The following is an 11,755-nucleotide window of genomic DNA, read 5'->3' as shown; positions in this document are numbered from 1 at the left end:
TATTATCTCTTATGTAATTGAAATATTTCGTATTTAGTTATTATACTGATACGAAATTTATAAACTTATATTTTATAAGTTATAACTTACTGCGTCAATAAGTTATAAGATTTTAATATATTAAATAAAATATATGTTTAACATTGATTATATTAATCAAATAGTACATGTAAAGTTTTAGTTTAAATGAATTAATACATTATAGATATGTATTTTTCTTTTTTTTTAAGAAAAAAACGTATATATAAATTTGATTTATAAAGTAAACATATATTCAAAAGAAATAAGTTACATATATGGATTTATAAGGTGACTCTATTGCCACATGAGACCAACGTATGCATATGTGTGCATAACAAGGATAATAATTAATAATACAAACGTGTATATGTTTTATTGGGTTAAATATGATATGGAACAATTTGCATAACACATATTATATGAAGATATATCCACTTTTGCTTGGTCACTAAGTCATGTATTTTTTTTTGACACGTAGCTTGCATGGAGGCCTATAAATACATTGCTCCTCTTAATAAAAATAAGTACTCTCCAAATTATCTTTAACTTATAATCTGAAGATATATTCTCCGGAATACTCATATTATAAAAGCTTTTGAGGTAAATTTTTTTTATATTAGTTTGGTTATTGGTATTTATATTTTATCTATTTATAATCACAAATTTAAGATGTTAGACTGTAAATGTATTATAACTTATGTTTATTCAATTGATAACTATTTTTATAAGACCAAAAAGTTTATAAAAAAATAATAATTAACGAGACGTTATTATATAACTAAATTATTAGTTATATTGTAGCCTATATTTATTTTGATTGGTAATCTTAGACATAATTTTTAACTGTTTAGATTGAGGAAAAATATATGGAACTACTCATAAATTGAGAGATACATCTGCTGTATCAGGTGAGTGCATAGTTACTTTCATCTTACACATAGATATGAAGTATTTTATATAAATTACGTGCTACGTGTGCATATTATCTGTATACTTGCTATCTATGCTGGATGAACGGTTTTATATTCGTTTTAAATGATTTAAACTGTATATGTATCTTATATCTACAAAATGTGTTGGGTAAAACATGGGTAGATTTAATAGTTGTTGTGTGACAAAATAAAATAATGAGAGGCCTCGTTATAGATGTTATTGATGATCCAGTCATCTAGCGGAGTATAGATGACGACCACAGACTATTCTAGACAGTCCAGTGGAACGCTAGCAGGCTCGCAACCTGTAGGTATTTATTTGAACTGTGTGTTTACCAATAGTACTCCATCCCCCACATGGTTGCCTTATTTGACATGAATTGCTGAGGAATCCCCGAAGCATGTGTTGTCGCCCCGATGAAAGTCCTTAGACTAGGTCCCTTGAGTTAGATGTTTTAGGGACGTAAAGTGAGGATAACGGGAACGGGTAATCGGGTTTGTTTGGTTTGATAAAGTTAATAAACTTATTTATTGTGGGTTGAAAACCCTATGTGCTCACCAGGCTCCCAAGCCTGACCCACTCAGTTTCTTGTATTATAGGTAGTGGCGCATGAGCATAGATGTTTGGATGAGAGATAAGGGATTATAGGCCTGTAAATACGAAATAATGTAGTAAGGCTTATGTTGTACTGTTTATGCTTTTGATCTGTATCGAACATGACATCCCGAGTCTTTTAATGAAATACATTTCTTTGGAAATGCTTTTGATAAATCTTTATCATATTTTGTTTTGGGACAAATTCCGCAACACTTTTATTTAAAATGTTACTCTGATTTTTAAACAAGCATAAACAAAATCGGTCTTTTCTGGCCGTGAAAATTGGGGATGTCACATGGGGCTAGCAAGCGTGGGAAGCTTGTGCAGGGCTTCCTTCAGGTGTTGGAGCGTTGTTTCGGCCTCTGGTGTCCAGTGGAAGTTATTAGTCACAATGCATCCCTTGAGTGTCTGGAACAACGATATGGACTTTTCCATCAAATTGGAGATGAACCGGCTCAAGGCAGTCAGTTTACCATTTAGTCCTTGGACGTCTCTTAGGGTGTGTGGTAATTTTACATCCATTAACTCTTCCACTTTGGTGGGGCTTGGCTGGATCCCTTTGCTGATGATATAACATCCTAGAAATTGTCCTTCTTCCACCCTAAAGATACATTTCCCAGGGTTCATCTTCATTTGGACCGTTTTTTGGGTCTTGAAGGTTTCCAATATCCAAATACTAAATTCAAATTAAATCCCATTTCTTGAATAACAAAGTCCTATAACTCAAGCTTTACCTTTCATGCTTAGTTTAAAGGAAAGTCTTTATTAATGGGTCTTGACTAATTTTAATTTGTGTGAATTCTGAGAATACTATCATCTTCATATTTAACTTTATTTGAAGTATAATTGAATATGTTGGAGAATATGATTGGTGTTATTATGTGATTTAGAGTCTCTTAGCTTGATTAAGTATGCACTTAAACTCACAAAAGATTTCTATGTGATCCTTGAACTGTAGGACTCAACCAATTTTTTCAATGAACTCATTCATCCAATCATATTTGGTTGCAGCTTCTAAAGTAGCAGTGTATTATTTTTTGTAGTAGAATGTGCTATTATGTTTTGCTTGGACCTTATTCCAACAAAACTTACTCCTCATCCACAATGAAGTCATAATCCAATTATAACTCATATATATATATATATATATATATATATATATATATATATATATATATATATATATATATATATATATATAAATTATAATTGGATTATGACTTCATTTTGATACAAAAGCATACCTTTTGTTTTCATATTAAAATGAAGATTCCAACCATGAGATGTTTGCTTTATATTGGATTAAGAAAACCTCGACGCTAAGCTATATAGATATATCCAAGTAGGTGTCTATTAAGAAAAGAAATTTTCTTGAAATCTATTTGCCATATCTCAGAATCAAAATATGTAGTTATGGTAAATAATATCATTGTTATTCTAATCATAACTACTTGAGAAAAAGTTTTCTCATAGTCAATGATATGAGTTTGAGAGAAAAGCTTTTTATAACAAGTTTGTTAAATGTGTATAAATATCCATGTATGAATTCTTTCTAAAATAATTACTTACTCCTTTCTAGCCTTGCTATTAAAGAAAAGGATTAATCAATCTCATACTTGATTATCAGACATAGATTACATCTCAGTGTTCATGACACTAAGTCATTAATCAGATTCAAAGTCTGATATAGCATTTTGATAGTTGATGGATTTTCCAGAAACCATCAAGAAGAACTCATCAATGATAGATTTCATATTTCTCATGTTATAGATGATTTCTACCATATATGTGAACAATTTGTGTTTATGTATAGCTATTATTTATGTTCAACATATCCTTGTTGAAACTAGTGCCAACTTGTACAACATTAGGCTATGGTTCTTGAGCTACTTCAAGTTCCATGTGCCTCCCACTTGATTTGACATTAGAAGCTCGCTTTCTGATAACATAGCTTTTAGAGGAATAAGAGAACTTATTTTTAGTGGGTTTGTATATAATAATCTAAGCAACCTTTTAGAATATTTTACAAATATGTATTTAGTAGATTTTGGGTTTGGAAGCTTTAGTCTAACATAGGGTTAAAAACCTCATACATTAAATAAGATAAGGATGAAGCCTCTCCATACTAAGTCTTATAAATGTTGGGTTTTTATTCAAAAAATCGTTTCAAAAACACAAGATTTAGCAATGAAAGAAATTTTAATTTTAAACAGTATAAAATAGTTTATATCCACCAAATATATTCTTGCAAAGTTTGGAAAGAAAACACAACCATTAAGGGAAAAAGATTCACAACCTTTGTAGCCCTTTGAGTCATCAAGGGGAGGCTTGGATGTTGATGTAGAATGTAAAGTAGAACTTCACCTTAGGTGGAAACACCAACAATAACCAACTTGATTAGATGCTAGTCAAAACTCTTAAGATTTAAGTCAATATCCAAATATGACTTAAAGAGAGCAAGTACTCTTCAAAAAAATTGCAATAGAGAAAATGAGAGAGAGCTTGTGCATGTTACAGTTTTTCATGCTCCAAATGAAAGCCTTGAAAGCCTTCATAAAGTTAATAAATTACCCATAAGTCCTTAACCTCTTAAGCAATCCATGACTCTAAAGTCTACATGTCTCCCATACCTTTTAAGACATGCTTCCCTTATTATATTCAAAAGACCATCATCTAGCATCAAGCATGCTATATATGGTTTTACTACATAAAGTGAAGCCAAGTTTATAAAAAAATCTTACAGTCCTTTATAAGATATAAACTCTAACTTTTAGCTAAAAGACAAAGGAGTATTCTAGTCCAGAAAGATGTACATGACTTAATAAATCATACATTATAATATATTATTTTACTTTCTAATGAAAATTATTATTTCCAAGAAATAAATGATTTCCAAATAAATATAAGAGTTAATGAATATTTACTAAAATCAATTTCTAATAAACAATCAATTGTATCAAGTTGTTGTTAGTGTGGCCCTTTGGATCATATGTTAATTATCAATATCATTCTAATATGACTCTTGAGCATATAGATATTTCAAATATCCCCGATGGTTTTGAACATGCCACGTGTCCTAATAAAGTGTGCAAACTTTATAAGTCCATCTATGGACTTAAACAAGCATCTTGTAGCTGGAATCTTTGCTTTCATGAGAATGTCAAAGAGTTTGGATTCTCTAGGAGTAGTTATGATTCCTGTTTGTATGTCAAAGTTAGTGGGAGTGTTGTAAGCTTTCTAGGTCTGTTTGTTGATGACATACGCCTTATAGGAAACGATATTCCAACTTTGAAAGAAGTAAAATCTTGGATTGGGAAATGTTTCTCTATGAAGGATCTAGGATAGGCGACATACATTCTAGGAATAAGGATTTACATGGATAGAGATAAATGTTTAATTGGCTTAGCTAGAGTACATACTTGGATAAAATATTAAAGCGTTTTAATATGGAGAATTCCAAGAAAGGGGATTTTACCATACATCATACTGTTAAATTGAGTAAGACTCAATGTCCTAGTATTGATAAGGTAATAGATGCTATGAGTCAAGTCCCATACGCTTCGGCTATTGGACTGATCATGTATGTTATGACTTGTACTCGTCGTGATGTTTCTTATGCATTAATCATGGTTAGTCGATATCATGATAATCCTGGCGGAGCCCATTAGACAGTAGTAAAGAACATTCTCAAGTATTTGCGGAGAACGAAAGAAATATTCTTAGTTTTCGGTGGAAAAGACGAGTTAAGAGGAAGTGGCTATAGTGATCATAACTTTCAAACGGATTAAGATAACGTTTCTTCTCAATATCTCTGGGTATTCCTACCGAATGGTCGAGTGGTTACTCAGAAAAGTTCTAAGCATAAAGCGGTGGCTGATTCTACTTGTGAGTCAGAGTACATCGCATTAAGCAAGGCGACAAAGGAAGCGACATGGCTAAAGAATTTTATTGGTGATCTTGAAGTTGTTCCATCAATCTAAGAGCCCATAGAAATTTTCTGAGACAATGAAGGTGCAGTTTCTTTAACTAAAGAACCAAAGGATCATGGGAGGTCAAGGAATATTCGGCTAAAATACCATTACATCCGACATATAGTGTGACAACCGGCAATCTTCTGGTCAAGTCAAAGTCAAGTCAAGGTCAACAAGTCAATCTGGTCAACTCAACTAGTGTTATATGTTAGGGATTTCTTTATGTTTACTAATGTATAACTATAAATCCTAATGCAAAGTAACACTTGAAAGTTGCAAATGTTCAAAATTTAAAACCCTAATCTGATTTAAGGAAGTAACAGCTCTATAAAGTACTATTAAGTGCCCTTCGGGGGTGTATAGCACTCAAAATGGGATCTAACTAAGTCTACGGTCTTTGAACTACGAAGAAAAACATTAATAAAGGCATCCGGCAAAAGTCTCTCTCAATCTCTCCCACTGTATCTCTCTCTCTCTCTTCCAAATCTCTCCAAGTAGGTGAAACCTCTCCCAAATCTCTCCAAGTAGGTGAAACCTCTCCCAAATCTCTCCAAGTAGGTGAAACTCTCCCAAATCTCTCCAAGTATGTGAAATCTCTCCCAAATCTCTCCAAGAATATGAAATCTCTCCAAGTATGTGAGATCTCTCCCAAATCTCTCCAAGTATGTGAAATCTCTCCAAGAATATGAAATCTCTCCAAGTATGTGAATTCTCTCCCAAATCTCTCCAAGAATGTGAAATCTCTCCCAAATCTCTCCAAGAATATGAAATCTCTCCCAGATCTCTCCAAATATGTGGAATCTCTCCCAAATCTCTCTACGTACCTTCCTCAGTCGAAAACAACCCAAAACCTGAGGAGAAAACCCAAAAGGACCCTCTTGGTCCGGCACCCTCTTGGCCCGGAACCCTCTTGGTCCGGAACCCTCTTGGTCCGGAACCCTCTTGGTCCTGACCCTCTTGGTCTGGAACCCTCTTGGTCCGGAACCCTCTTAGTCTGGAATGCCTTCTACGAAACAAAGAGGACTCGCATCTTCGGAACCCCTCCCTAGCTTCGGATCTCGCATGCTCCGGAAGGTTAAGGCTTGCTTCGGAACCTCGCTCCGGAAGACCTCGCCTCGCGCCGTTTCGGAATTGGGAGCCGGCTTCGCACATCCGGACCAGACCTTTAGACTTCGCCTCCTGACTCCGGATCAAAAGATGCGCTTCAGAATTCGTCTTGCTGACTCCGGAAATTTGTTGTATGGCTTCGGAAATTCCCTCCTTGCTCCGGAACTTGGATCATGACTCCAGAATCCTTCCTAAGCACTTCGGACCCTCGCAGGAGCAAGGATACACTCGGGATTTTTGTCATTTTCGGAACTTTTCATCATTTTAAGGCATTTCGACGTCGGAAATCACACCAAACTCATATTTTTCATATCTTAGACCCCTTAAACCCCCATTTCATGCCAAAATTAATTATTTTAAACATATTTATATAAAATAAAACCCAAGATTTTAAGGAGATTCTAAGAAAATAAAGGGGTTTGACTTTATGATGTGATGTAAATCTTTCATTTCCCATGCAAATCTCAGTAAAACACACATTACCCATAGAAAATAAGCTTTACCCACCAGCCCTCCATGCAAATGTCAACTCACCCCCTTATCCTCCCATTTAGATACGTGAACCTTCCTCCCCAAGTTCCACTTGTCATTCTTCACTTCCAGAAAACTCTTAAAGGTGTTCTCCACTTATTCAAGCTTCAAGTCTCATCTCCTTCAAAGAAAATTCCAGATTTCTTTTTTAAGTATTTTATCCTCTTTAAATAATAATTCTCCACATTATTCCTAAGATTTCATTATATTTACACATAAAATTATTCTTAGAATATTCTAAAAGTTCAAAAACCTTCCAAGTTGTGGAGCTTGGAAACTTCTTCACATCTCTTCAAATCACCCAGCAAGCTAACCAAGGTGAGCTTCATACCCCACCTTTTTCTAAGTTTTTATTGTTTTTGGGGGAGAGTACAAGCCAAATCTTGTCTAAATCCTTGGATAATTGCATGTATTTGTATGTTTAGTGTGTGAGTTGAAATATTATTATTTTATTTTAATCTTCATGAACGTAAAACCTCACAGATTTCATGAAAATCAGAAAAATGTTTAAAAATCACCACATAAAGAATACTTTGTACACAAAAAGAGGCTCTCAAGATTTTTGGGTGTGTCCAATATACCCCCCCCCCCCCCTTATTCCATATCTCCATATCTAGAAGTAAAAAGTTGTTAAAATAGACCTTATAAGTTGTCACTATTTCTAGAATCTTCAAACTTTGGAACTTTATGCCCTATAAATGACTTCTTGCAAACTATTAGGGAGTATTTTATAAAGCTGCTGTCATAAACTCACACAAGTCAAAGTTGTATACAAATCATAACTTGGCATTTTCCGACAAATTGAGCCGCACTTAGTATTTTATAAAGGAAAAAGGGCTGTTTTCCGGCTACGATCATATTGGGTCATTTTGATAAATATTCAAAGTGGATTGATTTCAACAAACGAAATGAACGAAAGAAACTATCTAGTTACAAATACAACTAATATTATTTATTAGTAAATAATGGATTTCAACGATTTGCTCAGAAAACTGTTAGTATTCTAGTAAGACAAATCTTCACAGTATATATATTTCCATATAATAGTGTACGCCTAAAGTCCTGTAAGAGTTATAACCAGAGTCTCCTGGAGGGGGAACGGGAATTTGTGTATAGATCTATACGGGGTTGACACCCCGCACCTTCGTTGTTCGCTACAGCTAGACCGGCCAGTCTAGGTTGACAAATGTCTTAAACGAAACCGACACCTGAAGAACGTCATAACGGGCACTCCGTTATATTAGTATGGTTATAACGACTCACTAGAATATATCAGAAATGTATTTATACAGACTTTGCTTTTGGTTTACAAACAACTATGTTTTGGTTTGTTCAAATGAAACTTTTCACTACAAGTGTTATGGTTTTCAAAGCTACTATTTTATACATCAGAAAATATAGGATTTTCTGGAGGAAACAATTATATACGATTTTCGAAAACGACTAACTAAGACACACATGCAACTATACTCGAGTTGAAACAAGACATGCAACTATTTGATAAGAAAATATTGGATTTTCTGGAGTTCTAAACTATCATCAAAGTTTTATACAAAAATGCTTATGAACTCACCAACATATTTTATGTTGACACTTTTCAAACGACTTGTATTCTCAGGAAACCAATAAGCAGGTTGTGGATCGCGGACTCAAGAATATTTTTCTATATTTTCTATTTGCTTACTGATGTCTCTTTTGTGTAAAATTTGAGAACATGAACATGATGTAAAACAATGTAAGCTTGTTATATTGATGTATGATGTTTGGATTTGCTATGTTTCATTTATATACAATTGTTATGATACTGCGCAATGACGTCACCCGCCTCCAGACGTTTCCGCCTTTCTGGTCCGGGGGTGTGACACATAGTTGAAAATGGCAACCTCATGGTTAATAAAGTATCATCAGAGGATAATCATGCGGATCCTTTTACAAAGGGATTGATAAAGGTCAAGAACTTTGAGCGACCTAGAGCGAGACTTCTACCCAATGGAACGGCTCATAGAAAATCTTGCCACTGCACGAGCGGAGGTCAGAGAATATCAGGAGAGACACACCGCACTGGAGGAGCGTGTATGGATCACCGAGCGTAGGTTAGCCGAACTTCAGGGCGCATCTACCTCATCGTCAGCACCACCAGGCCCTACTCGTTGCGACTAGTATCTGTTTATTTGCTACCATATCAGTTTTCCTTTGTGCATTTCTCTATGTACTACCGACAGCATGAGTAAGTGATTACACTACTCATGGAGTCGTTATTCTGTTAGATTTTATTTCATTTCATGTATCGTATGCCTTATAAAGGCAAATTTTCATGTACGCAAGGAATTATTATTAATGAAAAATGAATGTGTCTATTTTCATATGATGTGTTGCCTGTTATGATCGATATTATTAAATGTTGATTTTATGCACACACTTGCTGGTATACAACCAAATCACCGATACTATTCTATAAACCAGAAATCGTGAAATAAAATACTTTGGATACTCATTGTCCTTCTGATCCATGACAGAAAGATGCCGAGGAGATCAACCCGTAGGAATAACAACACACCACCACTGCCGCCCCCGCCGGAAATGAACTCTGCGGCCTTCCAAACGGCAGTTTCAGCCGCAGTGACAGCAACTCTAGCCCACATCCAAGCCGGAAATAATGGTGGTGGACAAGGCCAAGGGACAGGAAGCTCCCACCACGGGATGAATCAAGGGCCCGTAAAGGCCTGTACCTACAAGGATTTTTCCAATTCAAGACCCTGGACTTTCAACGGGACTGGAGGAGTCATAGCTCTGAAAAGATGGATCGAAAAAGTAGAGTCGGTGTTCGAGATATGTGAATGTCCTGAAGGAAGTAAAGTCAAATTCGCGGCCTGCACTTTCATCGACCAGGCACTGTCATGGTGGAACAGTCATATCGAGGCCATGACACTTCCCGTTGCAAACACTATGTCCTGGGAAGAACTCAAAGAAACGTTAATCGCCGAGTACTGCCCCCGAGGGGAAATACAAAAGCTCGAGCAAGAACTGTGGAACCTTACGGTGCAGAACTCGAACATTGACGCGTACATCTCAAGGTTTAACGAACTATCCCTTCTGTGTCCTGGTATGATTACATCCGAAGGAAAGAAGGTCGATAGATTCATCTGGGGTTGACGCCTCCCATTCAGGGCAACGTGATTTCCTCAAAACCCGAGACCTACGACAGTGCAAAACGCCTAGCCAAGAAACTTTATGATCACAGTGATAAGAAAAGTACCAAAACAACAGAGGGAGAAAGCAAACAAGAAAGTGGACCAAAAAGAACTGGGGGAACAAGAAAAAAGGACGACAAAATTCAGGGCCATCCAAGAAACCACAGACAGTAGCGATCCATTCTGCTACCGCTCCAGCAGCACCAGCCCCAACCGCCCCAGCCTCAACCACAACCGTGCCAACAAAGCCATACGCGGGATCCAATCCCAAGTGTGACAAGTGTAACTATCACCACTATGGGGCATGCAAAGATTTCCAATGCACCAACTGCAATCGAAAAGGATACACTGTCCGGTATTGCAAGATGCCCCCACAACAAAACAAACAGCCTAATGACAACAACGTCGGAGCCAACCGCACATGTTAAGGATGCGGGGAAACCGGCCATTTCAAACGCAACTGCGCTAAGAACAACAATCATAACGCATGAAGGGTCTTAACCATGGGGCAAGGGGAGGTGGTGCAAGATCCAACAGTGATGACTGGTACGTTTCTCCTGAACAACTCTTATGCATGCATTTTATTTGATAGTGTAGCTGAGCGAAGCTTCATAAGTCACAAATTCAAACACCTACTCAATCAAAATCCCCACCAATTGAATGAAACTTATACGGTCGAAATGGCCAACGGTAAAACAGAATCAACCAACGATATCTACGTAGGGTGCACGCTAACGTTAAATAATCACTCCTTCCCAATCAGTTTGATGCCTGTTAATATTAGGAGCTTTGATGTGATTATTGGCATGGATTGGTTAAGCCCCCACCATGCTGAAATTATGTGTCACGAGAAGGCCGTTCGCCTTCACCTACCCAATGACGAAACTCTAATAGTTTATGGCGATAAACCCAGTTCAAAACTCCGACTTATTTGTTGCATCCAAGCACGAAAAGTGCTTGCATAAAAAGAATCACGCCTTTCTTGCTCATGTCGTTGATAACGCAAAGGAGGAGAAGAACCTTAACTATATTCCTGAAGTACATGACTTTCCTGACGTATTTCCCGAGGATTTGCCAAGAATCCCTCCCGAGCGCCAGGTCGAGTTCCGAATCGATCTTTTACCTGGAGTTACTCCGATCGCCAAATCACCCTACAGGTTAGCTCCTGCCGAAATGCAAGAGTTATATAGTCAACTAAGCGAGCTTCTTGACAAAGGATTCATTAGGCCGAGCTGTTCACCTTGGGGAGCTCCGGTTCTGTTTGTCAAGAAGAAAGACGGATCTTTCAGAATGTGCATAGATTACCGAGAACTAAACAAACTCACCGTCAAGAATTGATACCCACTCCCTCGAATCGATGATCTCTTCGACCAGCTCCAAGGAGCCATCTACTTTTCCAAGATA

General features: G+C 36.6%; 1 long non-coding RNA gene across 2 annotated transcripts; it reads left to right on the top strand.

Annotated features, from left to right (window-relative positions):
* The first annotated feature begins 556 nt into the window (after positions 1 to 556).
* LOC145141264 (uncharacterized) lies at positions 557 to 9,475 on the top strand. 2 transcript variants are annotated; one of them, XR_013722538.1, is made up of 3 exons: positions 557 to 621; positions 873 to 929; positions 8,779 to 9,475. It is a non-coding gene; the product is annotated as an uncharacterized LOC145141264 (long non-coding RNA). The 2 variants fall into 2 exon arrangements; XR_013722539.1 differs by lacking the exon at positions 8,779 to 9,475 and adding an exon at positions 1,554 to 1,766.
* The last annotated feature ends 2,280 nt before the right edge of the window (positions 9,476 to 11,755 follow it).

The sequence above is a fragment of the Lactuca virosa genome, chromosome 9 (genome assembly GCF_052849685.1).
Source record: "Lactuca virosa cultivar CGN04683 chromosome 9, Lactuca_virosa_CGN04683_v6, whole genome shotgun sequence".
NCBI lineage: Eukaryota > Viridiplantae > Streptophyta > Magnoliopsida > Asterales > Asteraceae > Lactuca > Lactuca virosa.
The sequence above is the reverse complement of the archived record's forward strand: the minus strand, read 5'-3'. Positions and strand labels throughout refer to the sequence as shown.